The sequence below is a fragment of the Heterocephalus glaber genome, unplaced genomic scaffold (assembly GCF_053883595.1).
Source record: "Heterocephalus glaber isolate CG9 unplaced genomic scaffold, H.glaber_assembly_v1.0 deba00001732, whole genome shotgun sequence".
In the NCBI taxonomy this organism is placed as follows: Eukaryota; Metazoa; Chordata; class Mammalia; order Rodentia; family Bathyergidae; genus Heterocephalus; species Heterocephalus glaber.
Genome location: NW_028258443.1, coordinates 1,117,938 through 1,140,115, shown reverse-complemented (window position 1 = coordinate 1,140,115; position 22,178 = coordinate 1,117,938). Strand labels below are relative to the sequence as shown.

Sequence of the window (22,178 nt, the reverse complement as noted above, 5' to 3'; positions counted from 1 at the left end):
CAGACTGGCCTTGAACTTACTATGTAGCCAAGACTGGCTTTGAACTTGTGGTGATACTTCTGCCTCAGCCTCCTGAGTGCTGGGATTACAGGCATGTACCATCACACCTGGTTAATTTGGATGGCTTTTACTTCTTTTTCTTGCCTAATCAATCTGTATAGAGCTTCTAATACTATGTTGAATAGAAGTGGTAAAAGCGAGCATCCTTTCCTTTCTCTGGTTTTAGAGGAAAACATTTCAGTCTTTCATAATTAAATATGATTTTGGCTATCAGTTTTCGTAAAAGGCCTTTATTATGTTGAGATAGTTTCCTTCTATTCCTAGTTTGCTGATAATTTTTCTCATAAAGGGATGAACAGATCTTATCAAATGCTTTTACTACACTAATGCAGAATGATCATGTTCTTTTTTCCTTTATTTTATTAATATGACATTATATTACTTGATTTTTGTATATTGTACCATCCTTGCATTACATGAATAAATCCCACTTACTAAGTTGTATAATTTGGTTCACTAGTATTTTGTTGAGGATTTTCATGTCAATGCTCATTCACGATTGTGCTCTGTGGTTTTCTTGTAGTATCTTGTTTAGCTTTAATATCAAGGTAGGGCTGGCCTCATTCAGTGAGCTTTGAAGTGTTCCTTCCTCTTCCTCTTCCATTTTGGGTAAGAATTTTGAGAGGCTCAGTGTTAATTTTTCTTTAAATGTCTAGTAAAGGGGCAAGGGTTGTAGCTCAGTGGTAGAGTGCTTGCCTGGCATGCACAAGGCCCTGGATTTGACCCCCAGTACTGAAAAGAAAAGTTGAGTAGAATTGTCCAGTGACATCTTCTGGGCATTTCTTTGTTGGTATGGTTTTGATTACTGAATCATTCTTTTTACTCATTATTGATTTTTTGGAATTTCTATTTCTTTATGAACAGAAATCTCAGTAGATTGTGTGATTCTAGATATTGATTTATATCTTCCTAAGCTGTCAAATTTTTTAACATAAAATTATCCATAATATTCTTTTACAGTCCCTTTTATTCCTGTGACATCAGTTGTAATGTATCCTCTTTCATTTCTACTTTCAGTTATTTGAGTCTTCTCTCTTAATCTAGTCAACAATTTGCCAACTTTGTTGAACTTTTCAGAAACTAAACTTTCATTGTTATTTTCATTGTTATTCTATTTTCTATTTCATTTATCTCTTTTGTTTCCATCTGCTATCTTTGAGTTTAGTTTGTCTTTTTTTCTAGTCTGTTGGGATATAGATGTTAAATTGTTCATTTAAGATCTTTTTAATACAGTATATGCATCACAGCTATAAAGTTCCTTATTAGCACTAATTTTGCTGCATTCCATAAGTTTTGATATGTTAAGTTCTCATTTCCATTTCATTTGCAAGGTCTTTTCTGATTTCCCTGTAACTTCTATGTCCTATTGGTTGTTTCAGCATGGGCTATTTAACTTTTACATATATTTATATATATTACATATTACATATAATATATATTATATATTTCCTTGTGTTGTTGAGATGAGAAAAGTTACTTTGCAGCAGAAGACATAGTTTAGCGGTAGAACATTTGCCTAGCATGTGTGAGGTCTTGGGTTCAGTCTTCAACATTGGTTTTAAAATAGGAGTGGGAGAAATAGGGAGAGGGACAGGGACAGGGAGAGGAGAAGAGAAGAGAGCTGGGGATGGAGACACACTCCTATAATCCCAGCACTGTGGGAGGCTGAGGCAGGAGTATTGTAAGTTTGAGCCCAGCCTAGGCAATACAGCAACTTAGCCAGACCCTGTGTCAAAATAAAAAAAGGGCTGAGGATGTAGTTCACTGTGAAGGCACTGGGTGTAATCACCATTATTAAAAAGAAGAAAGAAAAAGAAAAATCCTTTGTATGGTTTCAGTCTTCTTGGATTCTTAAGACTTACTTTGTGACGTAACATATGTTCTGTCCCAGAGATTGTTCCAAGCATTCTTGAGAAGATATTCTCCTATCTTTGAATGGAGAGTTCTTCATATGTCTTTTAGGTACAGTTAGTCTATACCATTCTTGAAGTTCTATATTTCTTTATTGATCTTCCGGCTGGTTGTTCCACCAATCATTAAAAGTACAACATGGAGGTATACTAGTATTATTGTCTTCCTGTCAGTCTGTTCCTCTTTTCAATTTTGTCACAGTTTTCTTCATGGAGATTTGGCACATAGATATTTATAATTGCTATATTTTCTTGATAAGTTCTCTCTTTAATTATTGCATAATGTCTTTCTTTGTCTCTTGTAATATTTTTTAAAGTTTAATTTGATTTTAATATAGCCATTTGTGCTCTCTTTTTGTTACCATTTGCATAGTATATCTTGTTCTATCTTTTTAAAAATTAATTATATTGGTACATTTTAGGTATACAATATAATCACATTCATCATTGTAAATTTGTACCTTTACATAACCTATCTTGGTTCTTATTTTTTCCCCGTTCCCAGGCCCTCCCTTCAACGTCTCCACCCCTGCCCTATTTACAAAGACTTTGTTACCATTTTTTCCTTTTCTCATATTAATTTCATTCCCTTCTTTCCTTTCTCCAGTCCCTCCCACTTCCCCTTCCCCTTTGGACCTTTTCTGCCTATTTCACAATATCTATTATGCCTTTAGATCCTTATTTACACTTTCTGTTTCTCACACCAGAGAAACTATTCTGTATTTACATATGTGTGTCCTATTTATTTCTCTTAAGAGTATCACCTCAATGTGCATACATTTAGCTATAAATGTCTCTAATTTCTCATTCATTATAGCTGAGTAGTACTCCATTTTATTATCAAAAAACAAAACATTTTCTTTATCCGGTCACCAGCTGAAGGGCATTTGGGCTATTTCCAAGTTTTCACTATTACAAACTGTGCTGCTATGAACATGGGTGCACATATATTGTTTTGGTATGATTCTTTTAATTATTTTGGGAAGATATCCAGTAGGGAAATAGCTGAGACAAATGGGACCTCTAATTCTAGTTCTTTGAGAAATCTCCATACTGATTTCCACAGTGGTTGCAACCAGTCCACACTCCCACCAACAGTGGAACAGGGTTCCTTTTTCCCCACAGCCCCGCCAGCATTTGGTATTGGTGGATTTATGATAGCAGTCATTGTTTCTGGGAAGAGGTGGAATCTGAGCATTGTTTTCATTTGTATCTCTCAAATGACCAGTGATGTTGAACATTTTTTCATATATTTATTTGCTATTCCTTCTTCCTTGCCTGAGAAATGTCTGTTCATTTCAGATGCCCATTTTTGGATGGGACCTTTGAATTGGGGAGGTCTGATTTTTTTAAGTTCTTTATATATTCTAGATAGTAGACCTTTGTCTGAGGAACAGCTGGTGAAAATGTTTTACCACACTGTGGATTGTCTCTTCACACTGTTGGTGATTTCTCTTGCTGTGAAGAAGGTTTTTAATAAGAAGAGATCCCACTTGTTGATTGTTTGTGCTAGTTCATGGGTAACTGAGGTTTTGTTCATGAAATCTTTTCCTATGCCAATCTCTTCAAGAGTTCTACCTAACCTCTGTTCCAGCTGGTTTAGTGTTTCTTTTTTAATGTTTAGCTCTTTAATCCATTTCGATTTTAGTTCAGCACATGGTGAGAGATATAGGTCTAGTTTTCATCTTTGGCAAGATGAAACCCAGTTTTTTCAGCACCATCTATTAAAGAAGCTATCTTTCCTCCAGTGAGGGTATTTGGCTCCTTTGTCAAAGATGAGGTGTCTGAGTGTGTCTGGAGTTGTTTCTGCATCTTCTACTGCATTCCACTGGCCCTCAGATCTATTTCTTTGCCAGTACCATGCTGTTTTTATCCCAGCAGCTTTGTAGTATAGTTTCAAGTTGGGGATTGTGATTCCCCCTACCTTGTCTTTGTTGCCTGGAATTGCTTTTGCTATTCTGGTTCTCTTCTTTTTCCAAATGAATTTTTGGATTGTTTTCTCAAGGTCTGTGAAGTATGCTGTTGGAATTTCAATTGGGATGGCATTGAATCTATATAGCAGTTTTGGATGTATGGCCATTTTCACTATATTGGTTCTTCCTACCAAGGAACAAGGGATGTCTTTCCATTTTGTGATATCCTCTTCTATCTCTTTTTCCAGAGTGCTGTAATTTTCAGAGTAGAGGTCTTTGATTTCTTTTGTTAGGTTGATTCCTAGGTATTTCATTTTTTTGGATGTTATTGTGAACGGAGTTGTTTCTGCAGTTCTTTTGTCAGTGAGTCTGTTTTTCGTGTAGAGGAAAGCTATTGCCTTTTTTGTGTTGACCTTGTATCCAGTACTCTACTGAATTGGATTATTAAATCTAGAAGACTTTTGATGGAGTTCTTGGGGTCTTCTATATAGAGCATTGTGTCATGTGTAAATAATGACAGTTTAACTTCTTCATTTCCTATCTTTATTCCTTTTATTTCTTTCTCTTGTCTAATTGCTGTGGCTAATGTTTCCAAAACTGTATTGAACAGGAGTGGTGATAGTGGACAACCTTGTCTTTTCCTGATTTCAGTGTGAAGGATTTCAATTTTGGACCATTTAGTATGATATTGGCTGTTGGTTTTTCATAGATGGCTTTTATCAGGTTGAGATAGAGACTATATATTCCAATTTTCTTAGGGTTTTTATTATGAATGGGTGTTGGATTTTATTGAATGCTTTTTCTGCATATATTGAGATGATCATATGGTTTTTGTCTTTGGCTCTATTAATATATTGTATTACATTTATTGATTTGTGTATATTGAACAATCCCTGCATCCCTGGGATGAATCCCACTTGATCAGGGTGTATGATCTTCTTGATGATCTTCTGCATTCTATTTGCCAGTATCTTATTGAGTATTTTTGCATTTATGTTCATTAGTGAGATTGGCCTGTAGTTCTCTTCTTTGGTTGGGTCTTTCTCTGCTTTGGGGATCAAGGTGATGCTTGCTTCCAGGAATGAATTTGGGAATATTGCTTCCCTTTTCAATTTCATTAAAGAGTTTAAACAGTAGTGGCAATAGTTCCTCTCTAAATGTCGTGTAGAATTCACCAGTGAAGCTATTAGGACCCAGGATTTTCTTAGTCAAGTGGTAATGGCTTCCCCTGGGTTTTATTTATCTACAAAGTCTTTATTTCTTCTTTTTGCAGAGGGTGCTAGGGTTTGATCTCATAGTCGTTCACATGCTAAGCACATGCTCTGCCATTGAGCTACACTCCTAGCCCCTGCCATTCATTTTTGAAGGACCATTTTGACAAATATAGTACTTTTAATTGGCAGTTTTGTTTTCCTTTCCTATCGTCCTACTGTCTTCTGGCCTGTAAAGTTTCTGCTAAACAATCCACTGATCATCTTACAGAAGTTCCCTTGTATGGGATGAGTCACTTTTCTCTTGGTCATCTTAGTCATTTTTCTCCTCACTGAGATATGACACCAAACACCCACAACTAAAGGAGGTTTGTTTTGGCCCTTTTTGTAAAGGTTTCAGTACATAGGTTCCTGGCTGCAAGACAGGGCAGCATGGCAGAGGAACACGGAAGAGGAAAAGCAGCTCATGGTGTGGCAGCAGGGAAGCAGAGAGAAAAAGCAAAGGAGGAACTAGGGTGGGAGATAAATCCATCTAGGCCATGCTTTCAGTGATCCACCTCTTCCAAACAGTCCCCACTTCCTAATAGCAAGTAATCTATAAGCATCTGTAATTCACTTATCTTCCAAAAGCCCTGTTCAAGAGTACATGAGGCTTTTGGGGAACATCTAGATATAAACCATAACACTAGTTTCAATATTCTTTCTGTGTATTTAATATTAGACACTTTGATTTTATTAAGTCTTGGGGTGATTTTTCTGGATTTATTCTAATTGTAGTTTTCTTGGCTTCTTGACTGTGTATGTTTGTTTCCTCAGATTTAGAAAGTTTTCAAATTAGCTCTCTTGTCATCTTCTACCTTTGTCTTCTTGGATCTTATAATGAATATATTGGTCCATTTGGTAGTGCCCCATGACTCTTAGGCTCTTTTTACTTCATTCACTTTTTTCTTTTTTGCTTCTCTGACTCAATAATTCCAAATGACCTGCCTTCAGTCTCACTAATTCTTTTTCTGCCTAATCAAGTTAGCTGCTGAACCCCTCAAATGAAATTTTCATTTTAGTTACTGTTTTTCAGTTCCAGATTTTCTGTTTGATTCTTTCATATACTTTTTGTCTCTTCATTGGTATTCCCATTTTGTTCATGTATACTTTCCTAGTTTGTTTAGTTGTCTGTGTTCTCTTTAGCTCACTCACTATCTTTATGACAGTTATTTTAAATTCTTGGTCAGGCAACTTATAGGTCTGTGTATCTTTAGAGTCACTTTTGAGCATTTTGTTATTCCTTTGTTTGGGTCATGCCTTCCCCTTTTGTATGCTTTGTAAATTTTTGCTGGAATTTGGACATTTGAAGGAATAAATATGTCCTACGATCTTTGCATACTGGCTTTGTGCATGCCAAGACCTTCACCAGTCAACCTAGGTAGAGGTGCTAGAACTTTTCAAATCATATCCAATCTCTCATTCACACTAACATCTGTCCATAAAGTGCAGCTCTAACATGCTGCTTGTCACTATTTTCAGTGACTTCCAAACTTAATTTTCAGTTCTTTCAGTTCTCTGAGTCAGAGACAACAGAAACCAGTTCCTTAGCCAGCCCCTGGACAAGCTAGAATGTTGGACACACGAGTGTTCTTTTGTCTCCATGCCAAGGGAAGCATCCCAGTGTGGTGGTTTCCTCACAATTACTCTGAGTGGGAAGGACCACAGGTGAGTACACCACATACCATATATTTTTCCTACCACTTTCACTGGAATCTCTTCTTGCTTTTATAATGGCTTTGGTGCTATAGACTCTCAGCTAGACACTAGAGTTCTCATAGAGGTATTTTAGTCTATATATTGTTAACTTGGTGTTTCTATGGGAGAAAGTGGGCTGTAGTTTCTCAATCCACTATTGTTTTAGTCTGCTTGTGCTCCAATAACAAAGTACCACAGATTGAGTTGTTTAAACAATAGGAATTTCTCACAATTCTGGAAGCTAAGAGTCTGAGATTGTGATACCCAACCTGGCTGCATTTTGAGCCTCAACGCCAGTTTGTATCTGTGCTTGGAGAAAGCATTTGTGTTTGGACAAAACCCACACCTTGCTTGGCAGGAAACTTGCTGTAGTTTCAGGATGTTTTGTAGCTCACTTAGTGTGTAAAACTTTCTTGTGCGTCCCCCCCAACCTGGCATGATTTTGTTTTCATAAGATTTTGCTTGTTTTCCCCTGAGCCCTCCCCAACTAAAAGCGTAATTTCAAAGGAAAAATCAAACTGCTTTCCATTGCCTAGGAAACTTTCTGGGCCCTACCCTCCCCCTTAACCACCAGCTTTTAATAAATGGGCTCAAATCTGACACAGAGTGTGGTGCATCTCCATTGTTCTAACTTGCTTGTCCATAACAGCTGGAGGCCCCAGCAAGATGGCCACAATGGGTGGACTGGCCTCCCTGTGATCCCTCCCATCTGTGGCAGCAAACTATAGGGGAGGCACCCCCTGAGATGTTTGAGGGGCCCACAGTCTCACTTTCAACACTGAGGGGACTTCAGAGACACCTGAGAAACCCTCCAAATTTTCTGGATTCCATCTGGTCTGGTCTGGTAAGGATCCTTCTGGTTCTGGTGGGGAACAAGTCTTTGATGAAGGCATTCCCCGGGCCCCTCCTAAGGTCAGGATGCTGACTGAGGTGCCCTCTGGTCTGGTCTGGTCTGGTCTGGCTGCAAGTCAGCCAATCTGGTAAATCCCCGGGGATGGGTTTGGAATTTTTTAGCCTCTGAATGTTTGCTGTTTAAATGGGTGAATAAATGATAATGGACAGTGTAAACTATAGACTGTTCTGTCCATGTCCCATGACAAAGAGGGGAATTCTCCCTCAGAATGATTTGAATGAGGTCTAACTGTGGTTTTGTGGACACGTCTAAGAAAGGCCAAGTGGGTGCTCTTGCGACAAGATAAATCACCCTAAAACCTGGATAGTCCTTAAAGTGGCTGAGAGGCCCATGGCTGGTCAACCAACTGAGTGGTTCCTCCCACAGAGGAACACCCCCTCCCTTTGTCTGTTGCAACATCGTTCAAGGGTGTACCTCATAAACAGTAAGGCTTTTTTCTCTATGTCTGGACATCTTCTGCTTTTATTTGTTCTTGCAGCTCCTATTCTTAGGTATCTCCTGCCTACCCTAAGTCTCTCTACCATGGGGGTCATCATCTTCACAACCTGTTACACCCCTGGTCTGCATGCTTAAATTTTTTTCCTCAAGATTTTCTGAAGATTATAGAGTAAAAATGTCAAAAGACGAACTTCACACTTTTTGCAAGCTCGAGTGGTCCTCTTTTGGTGTGGGCAGGCCCTCTGAGGGCTCCCTTGACCTTGCCTTGGTTCAAGCAGTTTAATAGGTTGTTACCATCTCGCCAAAACACCCCAATCAGTTCCCTTACATTGACTCCTGTTTTACTCTAGTAGAGAACCCTCTTCCGTGGCTAAAGGCCTGTACTGCAAAGGCCTATTCAAAGCTGTTGTTCCTCTTGTGCGCAAACTCCGGAGAGACAACAGCCAGTTCTGCAGCAGTCAGATTGAGAAAGTCCTCCCTCATACACCTCCACATAACCCTAGTTCACCCACCCCCCTCTCCTGTCCATCCAGACCTGCCTGCTCCCAACTCCCTTGTTTCTTTCTCTACTTCTCCTGCTACCTCTCCCCCCCATACAAGAATGTCTCTGATCCCAGCGGGAGGTCACCACCTCAAAAAGATATAGTCCAGAGATTCTCTTGCCTTTGAGGAAGGCCCCTCCTCCCAAAAGAGCAGGACCAAAAACCCTCCCGTTCCTGATATATGTTCCCTTTTCCACTTCTGACTTCTACAACTAAAAAACCCAAAATTCATTATTCTCTAAAAAGTCCCAGGTTCTGATTTCCCTGACAGAGTCGATCTTTAAGACTCATCTACTGACCTGAGATGTTATTGACCCTGTTCACCTGTTCACTGCTGAAGAGCGGGACAAGATTAGGTTTGAGGCTAAAAAGGTTTTATGGGGGGGGTCATTCAGAGGAAGAGGCCCACAAATTGCTAAAGCAAGGGTTCCCCTCAGAGCAGCCTAAATGAGATCCAAATTCTTCAAGTGGGAGACAAGCTTTGATCACTTTTCACCAAAACTTGTTAAATGGGATTGAGCAATAGCTCGAAAACCCATAAATCTGTCAAAAACCACTAAAATAATACAGGGACCAAAAGAGTCCCCCACTACATTCCTGGAGAGACTCACAGAGGCCTTCCAGGTTTATACCCCATTCAACCCCTCTGCTCCAAAAAACAATAGAGCTATAAATTTGGCTTATGTTACTCAGTCTACACCTGATATTTTTTAAAAATTACAAAAATTAAAGAGATTCCCAAAAAATAAACACGTTTCAACTGTTAAAAGTAGCTCAAAAGGTGTTTGACAATAGAGATTCAAAAAAACAAAAATTGGTCACAGCCATGGCTGAGCTGTCAACAAAACAACAAGCAAAGATCTTGGCAGCAGCCATCAGAGGGGCCCCCACAAGACCCATCCCCAAAAAGCCCAAAGGGCAGGTGCGTAAAAAGCCAGGAAGACACCTGCCATTGGGCAAAAATCAATGTGCCTATTACAATGAAAAAGGACACTAAAATAATAAATGCCTCCACAGGCCCTCTGCCAAGATACTATCCCTCCCCACATCTGGGAAAAAAAATATTCAGAATGAGGGGGCCAGGTCTCCTTCTCCCTTGGTCCCCAGGAGCCCATGGTGAATGTTAAAATAGGGGAACAACAGGTCCATTTCCTGGTGGACACTGGTACTGAAAGGTCAGTGTTAAAAACTCTCCTGGGAGAGATTTCATCACAAAGCATTCCCATCCAGGGAGCCACAGGAGCAGTCCAAAACTGCCTGCTCAGGAGTGAGCAACTGGTGAGCTTGGGATCAAAACAATTTACTCTTTTCTGATAATACCAGACTGCCCATTTTCCTTGCTGGGTTGAAACTTCAACAGTACCCCATCATCTCTCAAAAGGCCAGACAGGGGATAACCCCTCACATTAAGAGTTTGCTAGACTTTGAGATATTAACTCCTTGTCAGTCTTCATAAAACTCCTGCCAGTACAAAAACCAGAGACATCAGATTACAGGCTGGTTCAAGACTTAAAAAAAGTTAACCGGCGAGTGATAACTCTACATCCTACTGTCCCCAACCCATATACCCTCTGAGTTTGCTGTTTCCTGAACATCAAATATATACTGTGCTAGATTAAAAGATGCTTTTTTCAGTGTGCCCCTAGCCCCAGCTAGCCAGCTTATCTTCACCTTCAAATAGATAGACCCAGTTTCCAGCAACTCCTGACAGCTCACCTAGACCTGGCTGCCTCAAAGATTCAAAAATACTCCCACCCTGTTTGGTGAGGCCCTCCAAAAAGACTTGTGAGTTTTTGATCCCACCACCCTAACCTAACCCTGCTGCATTATATAGATAATTTGTTATTAGCTGCTACTAGCTATTCAGAATGCCTGCAGGAGACACAAGAGCTTCTTCAGCTACTGAAAGAGTTGTCCTACTGCATCTCAGCCAAAAAGGCACAACTCTGTGCCCCTAAAATAACACACCTGAGATATAAAATCTCAAAAAAAAAAAAAAAGAGTTTTGTCCCAGGCCAGGAAAAGGGCCATCCTCCAGATACCCACACCAACTACCAAAAAACAGATACAAAAATTCCTAGGTGCAGCTAATACTGTCACCCATAGATACCCAGGTTTGCTGAGATAGCGCAGCCCCTCCATTCTGCCACGAAAAAAATCAACCACTAAAATAAAAAATAGATTTTAAAAAAGGCCTTCCAAAATCTAAAAAAAGCTCTAATATCAGCTCCGGCTCTGACACTACCTGATGTTACTAAGCTTTTTCATCTATTCATCCATGAGATAAAAAAAAATTGCTAAGAGAGTCCTAACACAGTCCTTAAAACCCTAAAAGCACCCTGTGGCCTATCTCTCTAAAAGATTAGATCCTGGGGCCTCAAAATGGCCTTCATGTCTTTGGGCAGTAGCTGCCACAGCTATATTGGTCAAGGAGGCTGATTAGTTGACCTTCAGACAAGACCTAGTCCTAACTGCCCCTCATTCAGTGAAGACTCTGCTCAGGGGGACTACTAACAAATAGATGTCAAATGCTGGCCTCACTCAATATCAAAGCCTCTTGCTCAATCAGCCTCACACACAGTCATCTCAGCAAGACAGGGTCTCAATCTGGCTACACTGCCAGATGATGACCCCAACATCCCAATTCACGACTGTAAAGAGGTCCTAGACCAGACCCAGGGGGGCAGATCAGACTTTATAGCTACCCCCTTGGCTAAGGCAGATGCCACCCTCTTCACAGATAAAAGCCACATGATAATAAGTGGGGTGCAGAGTGCGTGAGCTACAGTGACTACATTGATCAAGTCACTTCTGCCGGAGGGAAGCTTGGCCCAAAATACAAAACTGATCACCTTGGCCCAGGCTTTAAAAAAAAAAAGATAAATATATACACTGACAATAGATATGCCTTTGCTAGTCTACATGTCCACGTGAGCATCTACAGGGAGAGAGGGCTTCTGACAGCCACAAAAAAGACTGTCAAAAACAAAAAAGAGATATTGTCTCTCCTAAAAATGATATGGCTTCGCAAAAAGGTGGCCGTCATTCATGTTCAGGGTCACCAAAAAGACAATACACCGAGGCTAAAAAAAATCACCTTACAGATCGAACAGCCAAAAGAAAAGCCCTGAGGCCAGCTAAACCCTTAGTGATCCTGCCTACCATGAGTCCTCCTCCCCCTTTGCTCCTGACTAGCCCCACTTACAATTAAAAAAAAGATTTAAAAAACAAGCTGGCTACAAACAAAAAAATCCCCAAGGCTGGTAAAAATGTCCGGTTTGTCACATCTAACTCCCCCAGACATTAAGAGGACAGCTCATCCAGCAGCTACATCTGGTCACGCACCTGGGGGATTCCAAGATGGCTGAGCTTCTAGCTCCAAGATACTGCTTTTCAAAGCTATAAGAGCTGACCCACCAGACCTCTCTTAGGTGCCCAACCTATAGACAAATAGATCCCCATCAGGGCCCATCTATATCCCTCGGGGTCAGATTTCGGGGTAAAAATCCTGAAAAACACTAAAAAATAGATTTCACAAAAATCAAACCACATGCAGGTGGCCATCCTTACCTCCTGGTTTTCATAGATACCTTCTCAGGTTAGACAGAGGTCTATGCTACTCGGTGAGAGACTGCCACTATGGTGGCAAAAAAAACTTTTTCAAAAATTAATTCTCAGATTCAGACTACTGGTGTCCACTAAATCTGACAATGGCCCCACCTTTAGAGCCTCTATAACTCAGTCAATAAGACACTAGATATAAATTTAAAACTCCACTATGTCTACCGACCCCAAAGCTTGGGACAAATAAAATAGATAAATTAGACCCTAAAATCTACTCTAACTAAATTGATGTTAAAAACTGATAAAGGGTGGGTCACCCTGCTGCCTTTGGCTGTTCTTAGAGTAAGATATACCCCTTATAAAACAGGTTTTGGGCCGAGGATTTAGCTCAGTGGTTTCGCCGCTTGCTACGCAAGCACAAAGGACCTGAGCTCAATCCCCGGTACCAAAAACAAAAAAACAAAAAAAACCAGGTTTTACTCTTTATAAAATTATGTTTAAAAGATCCCTTTCCTGCTCCCCAAGGTCAAAAGTGAGATACTAAAAAAATGTTCTAACCAGTAAAATATCTCTAGTCTCTCCAACAGATACAAAAAACTATTCTCTCCCAGAAACAAGCTACTCAGCCCCTGCCCACCTCTACACCGTGCCACCTGTTCCAGCCTGGAGATACTGTCTTCCCCAAGGCTTTTCAGAGTAAAAGACTAACTCCAGTCTAAAAGAGACCCTACACAGTCTTCCTCATGACGCCCTCGGATCTCAAGGTTGACAAAATCTCGACGTGGGTTCACCATTTGTGCATCAAGAGGTCAAAACAATAGACTGCTGAGCTGAGACCTGATCCTTTAAAGCTAAGGCTAATCCGATTATGATTGTGATGCTTTCCTTATTATGTTTGGGCTGACAAGGCTAAACTCTAAAAAAATGCAGCAAAGTGAATTATACTGGTTTCTCCTCACCTCCTTTAGCACAAAAAAAAATTCTAGATAATGTTACTTTTAATACCATCCACCCCCTGCAACCTCTCAGGTTGCCTTAGGTCAATCTCTATAAATTAATTAGGAGAGATTGAAAAAGCTACTACTATCAGTTCATAAACATAAAAAGCTGTGACTTTTATGCATGTCCAAGATTCAATCTATTAAGACAACAGGGTTGTGGGTCCCCAACTGATTTCTACTGCCGTAACTGAGGCTATATAAAGATTGCCTCCTATAGTGGGGGATTAAATGTCAATAATGATATCATAATTTAAAAACACATGGGTGCCGAGTCACAATTCTGATACAAAGGCCCTGGGACTTAAAATGGGCCATGAGATAAAATTGGGGATTCCACTTCTGACTCCCCAAAACACTAATTCCTAACCTAAAAAAAATCATTACCTTTCAAACCCAGTTGCTAAGCCAAACACCAAAACAGCCAATAAAACCCTTAATAAAAATAAGACCCCTTTATAAAAATAAAAATAAGACCCCCCTTTATCCGTCCCTCAAAGTGTCCACTCTTAGCTACTAATAAAGAAGACCCCCCACACATATTGCCTCGCTCCCTATTCTCCATGCTAAAAGCCATCCACACTATGTTAAACCTGACTCAAGCAGACTTAGCCCAAGACTGTTGGCTCTGTCTAAAAGCAAAGCCTCCTTATTGTGTGGTTGTGGGAGCCTTGGACCCAATCAAAGCCTTAAGTACTGCCTTAGTGCACACTTCTACAAAGCCCCCCTTGACAATTAGTGAGGTTTATAAAAATACAACCTGACAACTTCTTATGATATAAGTAACTCCCCTTTCCAAGCTATATATAGCCAAACTTTGCCTAAAAACCTTAAAGGTTTATTTAATACCCCTAACGGCACTTTGCTAGCTTATACCTTGGGGCTCACTAGGTGTGTCAAAATTCCTGAGAGAGATACTAGACCTGAGGTCTTGTATATCCTGGTCCAAGTTCTCCCTCAAGTTTATATATACAAAAAACCTCAAAGATGAGATTTCATAACACCCCCAAGACTACCATACAGACAAAAACAAACAGCCCACATAGTCATTCTAATTTTGTTAAAATTGGGGATAGCTGGCTCAGCAACACTTAAAACTGCCACATTGGCTAAAAATAACGTAGACTCTCAGCCTTAACAAACAGATAAACACTGACCTAAAAAGCCTACAATATGCCATTGAGACTCCACTCCCAAGTAGAGTCACTAGTTGAGATGGTCCTCCAAAATCAAAGGGGGCTTGATCTAGTGCTCTTGTCACACAAAAAAATCATGTGCTGCTCTAGGGGAAATGTGTTTCTATGCCAACAGGTCTAATATAATTCATGATACCCTTCAAAAGATCAAAAAATCTAAATAGATGTAAAAAAAATTAAAACTCATGATATTATAACCTGTTCAATTAGACCCCTTAGATAACTACCCTCATCACCAGACTGGGTGGTCCCCTCATCCTGCTTTTTCTCGGGCTCTTGATTGGCCCCTATATTCTTAATTAGATAATCAACTTTATAAAACAGCACGTGCCTCTGTTAAACTGATATATATAAAATCCTACTACAATCCCTTATATAATCCCCTGCCCAATCAAGAGGCTCTAATTGAGTCGCTTTGACATCACACTTAGAGGAGTTGGGAATGTAATAGCACACCCGACTCCATTTTGAGCCTCAACACCACTTTGTACTTGTGCTTGGACAAAGTGCTTGTGCTTGGACAAAGTACCCAAACCCACATCCTGCTTGGCAGAAAACTTGCTGCAGTTGCAGGGTGTTTTGTAGCTCACTTAGTGTGTGAAAGTCCCCCCCCCCCAACCTGGCATGGTTCTGCTTCTGTAAGATTCTGCTTGCTCCTCCCTGAGCCCTCCCCAACTAAAAGCATGATTTAAAAGGAAAAATCAAACTGCTTCCCATTGCCGAGAAAACTTTCTGGGTGCTAGCCCCCCCATTGGCCACTGGCTTTAATAAACGGGCTCAAATCTGACACAGTGTGTGGCACATCTCCATTGTTCTAACTCACTCGTCCATAACAAGATCAGGTTATAAGCATGGTTTGTTCTGGTGTGGGCCCTTCCTGGCTGGAAAATGGTCACCTTATTACTGTATATCCATACATGGCAAAGGAAGAGTGAACTCTAACCTCACACTGTTCTTTAGTTTTCTCTTTTGAATTACATATTTTCATTAGTATATGTTTGTGATACATAATAAATACAATCACTGTGGGGAATTAGTACATACATAAGGGATACTGAACCTTTCTACTTCTCCTTCCTATCCTTTTTCTCCTGTCTCTCCCCATCCCCAGATCTCTTTCCCAACTCCTTAAAGTCTTATCTCCCTGGTTCCTATCATCTAATTTTATCTTGCTCTTTATTTATACTTTGGATTTCTCATATAAGAAAAACCATGTGATTTAATTTCTATGTCAGATTTATTTCACTTAGAATTATGTTCTCAAAAATCACCCATTTTTCTTAATGTGACTCAAATTTATTCTTCTTTATGGATGAATAGTACTCCATTGTGTATATATTCCACATTTTCTTTATCTATTCATATGTTGATGGCCATATGGGTGGCTTCCAAGATTTAGCTGTTGTGAGTTGTGCTGCTATAAACATAAGTATGCATGTGTTAACGTAATTTGATGTTTTTAACCTTTTTGGGAAGATAGCCAGAAGAGGTATAGCTGGGTCAAATGAAATTTCTGTTTTTAGTTTGTTGAGGAATCTCCATACTGATTTCTGTAGTAATTGTACCAGTATAAATTCCCACCAACAATGTAGAAGAGTTCTTTTTCCCCCACAACCTCATTTGTTGTTTTTTGAGTTCTTGATGATAGCCATTCTTTATGGAATAAGATAGAATCTGAATGTTCTTCTGATTTGCATTTCTCTAATGGCTAAAGATGCTGAATATTTTTTCATGTACTTATTGGGCATTAGTACTTATTTTGAGAAGTGTCTATTCATTTCAGTTGCCCATTTTTTGTAATATTTTATGTATTCTAGATATTAGTGCTCTCTCTGAAGAGTAATTGGAATAATATTTTCCCATTCTGTAGGTTATCTCTTTGCTCTGTTGGTTGTTTCATTTCCTATGCAGAAGCTTTTTAATTTTCTATAATCCCATTTGTTGAGGATTGGTGCTATTTCTTGTGGAATTGGGGTTCTATCCAGAAAGTCCTTGCCTGTGACTATGCCTTCAAGAGTTTTACCTATTTTATCATTCAGCAGATTCATTGTTTCTGTTTTATATATTTGATTTATCTTTATTTGGTTTTAGTATAGAGTGAGAGATAAATGGGTCTAGATTCATTCGTCTGCATGTGGATAACCAGTTTTCCCAGCACCATTTGTTAAAGAGGCTACCTTTTCTCCAATGTATGATTTTGGCCCCTTAGTCAAACATCAGGTGGCTGAAGGTGCTTAGGGTTGTTTCTCCACTTTCAATTCTGTTCCATTGAGAGAGAAGGTGAGCCAGTCCCAGGACCTGGAAGGAAGCTCCCCCGCTGCCATTCCACACTCCTAGGGCAGAGAAGCTGAGCCAGTCTCAGCACCCAGAAGCAAGCTCCCCCCCCCACCATTCCACACTCCTAGGGCAGAGAAGGTGAGCCGTGCAGGCGCCAGAAGTACCCCCCACCACCACGTGGAAATGAGAAGACACATACGCCTTAAAAACAGACTTCCACATCACCTACAGCAACCCCAAAGGGAAACGAGATGGAACAATCTGATACTCAACCCTCTGGACTCTCTGAACTCACAACAAAAGAGGATCTGGGAAAAATGAAATCAGAAATAATTACTCAGATAACAGCAAAGATTGTGCTCATAGTGCAAGACATGATTAATAAATCTAGAGAGGACACAGATAAAAAAATAGAGGATCTGAGGAACAGGATGGAATCCCAACATAGGAAACAAATGGAATCCATAAAACAGATGCAAACAGATCTCCAGTAGATTAAAACCTCCATCGAAGGTCTGCGCAGCAGAATGAACCAATTTGAGGAGAGAATTTCAGATATACAAGATAAGATTGGAATTAGTGACCAGGAAAAGAAAAATTGCTTTAAAATTATAAGGGACCACGAGAAATCAATCCAGCATCTGCTAGACGATGCAAAGAAGAATAACATAAGACTGATTGGAGTCAATGAAGAAAGAAGAGAGAGTGCAGATGACATTAAAAAACTGTTGACAGACGTGATGGCAGAAAACTTCCCAAGCAGGGGAAAAGAACTTGCCCTACAGCTAAGTGAAGCATATAGGACTCCAACTAGCCTTGATCAAAAAAATCTACACATAGGTATATAATAGTTAGGATTCCAGAAACCCAACAGAAGAATAAAATTCTACAAGCCATGAGAGAAAAGAAACAAATCACATGCAAAGGAAAGCCCATCAGAATCAGAGCAGACTTCTCAATGCAAACCCTCAAGGCAAGAAGAGCTTGGAGTGATGTATTTCAAGGCCTAAAGGAAAACAGCCTCCAACCCAGATTGATGTACCCTGCAAAACTGTCTTTCAAAATTGTTGGAGAAATAAGATACTTTCATGACAAAGAGTACCTTAGGAAATACATGAATACCAAACTACCACTCCAAAAAATTTTAGACAATACCCTAGGAAAAGACAATGAGGATCACAACCCCAGGAAACCCAGCAGAATTAATCCATTGGGCATGACAGATTAAATGCAAAGGAGGAGAATCCAACAAAAAGAAAAAGTCACGACAAGGCTTTTAAAACTTTTAACTTCATCTCCCTAATGAGTGTATAATTCAATCTTATTGTACTGATTAATATTTTTCTGATTCTAGAATTGCACACCTTTCCTAGTGCTATACTGGCTATTTATCACTTATGTCTACTTTTTAATTGGGTTGTCTATTAATGAGCTGTAAGTGTTCTTTATATATTCTGGTCATATGTTATATGCATTGTAAATATGGTCTGTTTAAGGACTATTTTTCATTTTAATGATGTTATTTACAGTTCTAAATTTTGATGGAATCTCATTTATCACTTTTTTTCTTTTATACATCATGTTTTTTGTATCCTAGGTAGTTCTTGCCTACCCTAAATTCATAAACATTTTCCCTTATAATTTCTTCTTAAAGTTTTATACTTTTAGGCTTTCATATTCAGGTTCATAGATCCCTTCAAGTTATTTTCATGTATGGAAATAAAGGGTTGAGGTTAATTTTTTTTATATGGATACCAGGTGTTCTCCTGCCATTTGCTGAAAACACTGTCTTTTCCATGGCTCTTGAATTGAGTTTATATTCTATAAAATGCTAATGTTAAATAATCTTTCAAAACTCAGTGGACCATATATGTGTGATTCTATTTCTAGATTCTCTGTTTTATTCCAATGATCTATATGTCTTTCCTAACACCAACACTGCCTTGATTACTGTAGCTTTAGAAGAAGTCTTAAAATTAGGTAGTAAACATCTTCCAACACTGTTTTTTGTCTTTTTTTTTTAACTCTTCTAGGTCCTTTGTACTCCTACATAACTTTTAAATTTCAATATCTAATTCTTCATTTATAGCACGTATGCACAGACCTGAATTTTTATATATACCTTGTGTTTTCTAATACTGCTAAATTCCAATACAAGTTCTAAGGGCTCCTAGAGATATCTTAGTATTTTCTCTGTGATGATCATTTCATCTACATATAAAGACTTTGCTTCTACCTTGCCAATCCTATCCTAATTGTGTCATTTTATTGCCAGATTATTTTGGTTGGGCCTAGGTTTCAAAGTTTAATGGACAGATAAAGAGTAAGCATATCTGCCCTTGTTTCTCACCCCAAGGAGAAAGCATTGTGTCTTCTTCGTTCATATAAGGCATTCTCACTGGAAGTATGGAGTACATGTCTTTAATCTGTTGAGAAGGTTCTGTTCTACTTCTAGTGTCCTGATAGCTTTTACCATGAACAGCTGTGGAATTTAGTCCAATACTTTTTCTCCAACTAGTGACAGGATCATACGGCTTTTTCCTTTCTTCTGTTAAAATGATGACTTCTGGGGTGGATCTTCCAAAGCTGAACCCACACTGCCATCCCTATAACAAAACCACTTTCTACATCCTGCCAGATCTGACTTCTAATATTTTGTTTTGTTAAACAAATTTCTATCTATGTTCATACTTTTTTCTTCTATTATCTTTATCCAGTTTTAGGATTAGCACAATTTGATTTCCTAAAATGAGGGGAGAAATGTTCCTTTTTTTCTGCTTTAAATATTTGCTATAATTTATTAGTTAAAATGTATACGAGCCTGTTGTTGTCATATAGGTAGGTTTTCAAGCTAGGAATACACTTTCTTCAATAGGTGCTATTCAATTCCAGAGTTAGTTTCAATAATTTATCTTCCAAGGTACTTCTTAGAAGTTGTCAAATTTATTTCAAAACAGATTTTTGAAATATGCTTTCTGTATCCTTTTAAATTCTGTAAAATCTGTGGTAATGTCTCCTAGGTCTTGATATTTTAATTTAAAAAATGTGTAATTGATATTGTGTAATAGGGAGTAAAGGTCTAGGGGGACAGGGGAGGTGGGATGGGGGAGAGGGGAAAGAGGGGAAAAATATGAGAAAGGGAAAAAAATGGAAATGGGATCTTTGCAAGTGGGGAGGGGTGGAATGGGTGAGGGGAGGGCAGGGGAAGGGGGAAAAAATAAGAACCAAGATATTCATGTAATGGTACAAAATCCCAATGATGTGTGTAAATGTATTTTATACCTAAAATGTACCAATAAAATTAATGGTGGAAAAATAAATTGTTCCATTGAGCAACATGTCTATTTTTGTGCCAGAACCATGCTGTTTTTAAATATTGTAGATTTGTAATAAAAATCAAAATCCAGAATTTTGATGCCTCCTACTTTGCTCTTGTTGCTCAGGATTGCTTTTCTATTCTGAGTCTCTTCTGGTTCCATATAAATTTTAGGATTGTTTCTTCTAGTCTGTAAAAAATGCTGTTGGTGAGCCAGCATGTCTGGCGGGGGATCTGAGCAAGAGCCGCTGGAAGGGACAGATGAGAAATCAGAGGTGGAAGAGGAGCAACAGGAACCCGAAGAAGTGGCTCGCGGCAGCAAGAAGGGAGTGGTGCCAGGTATCATGTGCCTGGGTCACATCCCACCTCGCCTACAACCCCTACAAATACGCAACCTGCTCAGTGCCTACTGTGAGGTCGGATGCATGTTCTTTCAGGCCGAGGACAGCTTCATGAGACGCAAGAAGAACGCAGAAGCACCCTCAGGAGGGAAAAAGGGATCCACATACAGCAAGGACTACACTGAGGACTGGGTGGAGTTCCGGGATAAGCACATAGCCAAGCGTGTGGCTGCGAGTCTGCACAACATGCCCATGGGTGCCCGAAGGCGCAGCCCCTTCCACTGTGACCTTTGGAACCTCAAGTATTTGCACCGTTTTACTTGGTCCTACCTCAGTGAACACCTAGCCTTTTAGCACCAGGTACGCAGGCAGCGTCTAAGAGCTGAGGTCGCCCAAGCCAAGGGTGAGACCGACTTCTACCTTCAGAGCGTGGAGCGAGGACAACGCTTCCTTGCGGCTGATGGGGATCCTGCCCGCCCAGACAGTTCCTGGACCTTTGCCCAGAGTCCTACTAGGCAGGAGCTAAGGGCCGGAAAGCAGCAAGGCCAGGAGGCCGTAAATGGGCTCGCCTGGCTACTTCGCAGGACCAGGCCCGCTCCAACCGAGGACTCCTTGTCAGGATCTTTGGAGCCCCACCACCATCAGAGAACACAGAGGGACCTTCACTAGTTAAGGACTCCTGAGGGGCAGGAAGGTCCCTTCCATCTCCTGGCCTTACCCTGCTTCCTGTCTATCTTATGCTACAGTGAGACTGACTACCCAGGCAGACATTTTCTGTGTCTCAGACCAGGAGTCTTTGATGAGGAGCCAGACACAAACATTTTGTAGTCCTCCCCTGTCCCTCTTACTCAACTTCTGTAAGCACCTGGCTGAGGCACCTTATTCATACTGGTGATTATGACAGTTGCAGATGCCTGTTTCATTTGTTTGGTTTTTGGTTGCCTGCCTCTTGCCCAGTGGGGTCCTCTAGAAAGCCCATGACCTGGCCCCAGGTGTGGCCTTTATATCCAGAGTGATAATGGCCCCTCATTCTTCTCCTGTTTACTGACACAGGTAAAGGCAGCAACAACTTTGTTTTTATTTAGAAAATGTTATCAGGTTGGCAGGTGTGGTGGTACAATCCTGTAATCCCAGCACTTGGGAGGCTAAGGCAAGAGGATTCCTGCAAGTTCAAGGCCAGCCTAGGCTACATAGTGAGTTTGAGGCCAACCTGAACTGCATAGCAGGACCTTGTCTCTAAAAAAAAGAAAAAAAAAAGGTTATAATGATTTGGGACTGGGTTGAGAACCTTTCTTCAAATATATTTATGGAAAATAAAATATATTTTTTGTATTTTTTTTTAGTTTCAGGTATATAGTCATTAGGTTAGTTTTAACTTCAAAGTGCAGTACTGGGTATTGAGCCAGGGTGTTGTACCACTGAGCTACGTCCTCAGCCCTTTTATTTCTTTTGAAACAGGATCCTGTGAAGTTGACCCGACTGGGCTCAAACTTGCGATCTTTCTGCCTCAGCCTCCCAAGTAGCTGGGGTTACCGTCATCCACCACCATTCCTGGCCAATTCAACATTTATAAAGCCACTGGATGAAGAAATAGTGACAGTGGATATGTGCTTAGTCTTTAGGCCACTGGAATAAGGTAGATAGGCATCATGGGAGAAGTAGGTGAGGGGTAGAGTGGGCCTTGGCTGTGCGTGGACTGCTGCCAGTGTGGTCCTGGTTCTCGAGGACAGTCTTCTGGGATGGGTCAGCCTTCACCAAGTTT

The 22,178-nt window shown here is 40.1% G+C and overlaps 1 protein-coding gene and 1 pseudogene across 1 annotated transcript in view; both read left to right on the top strand.

Moving 5' to 3' along the window:
* The window catches only part of Luzp4 (leucine zipper protein 4), a 64,268-nt gene that overhangs the window by 18,782 nt on the left and 23,308 nt on the right, over positions 1–22,178 (top strand). The window lies entirely within an intron of this gene.
* LOC101696536 (activator of basal transcription 1 pseudogene) lies at positions 20,294–21,099 on the top strand (annotated as a pseudogene).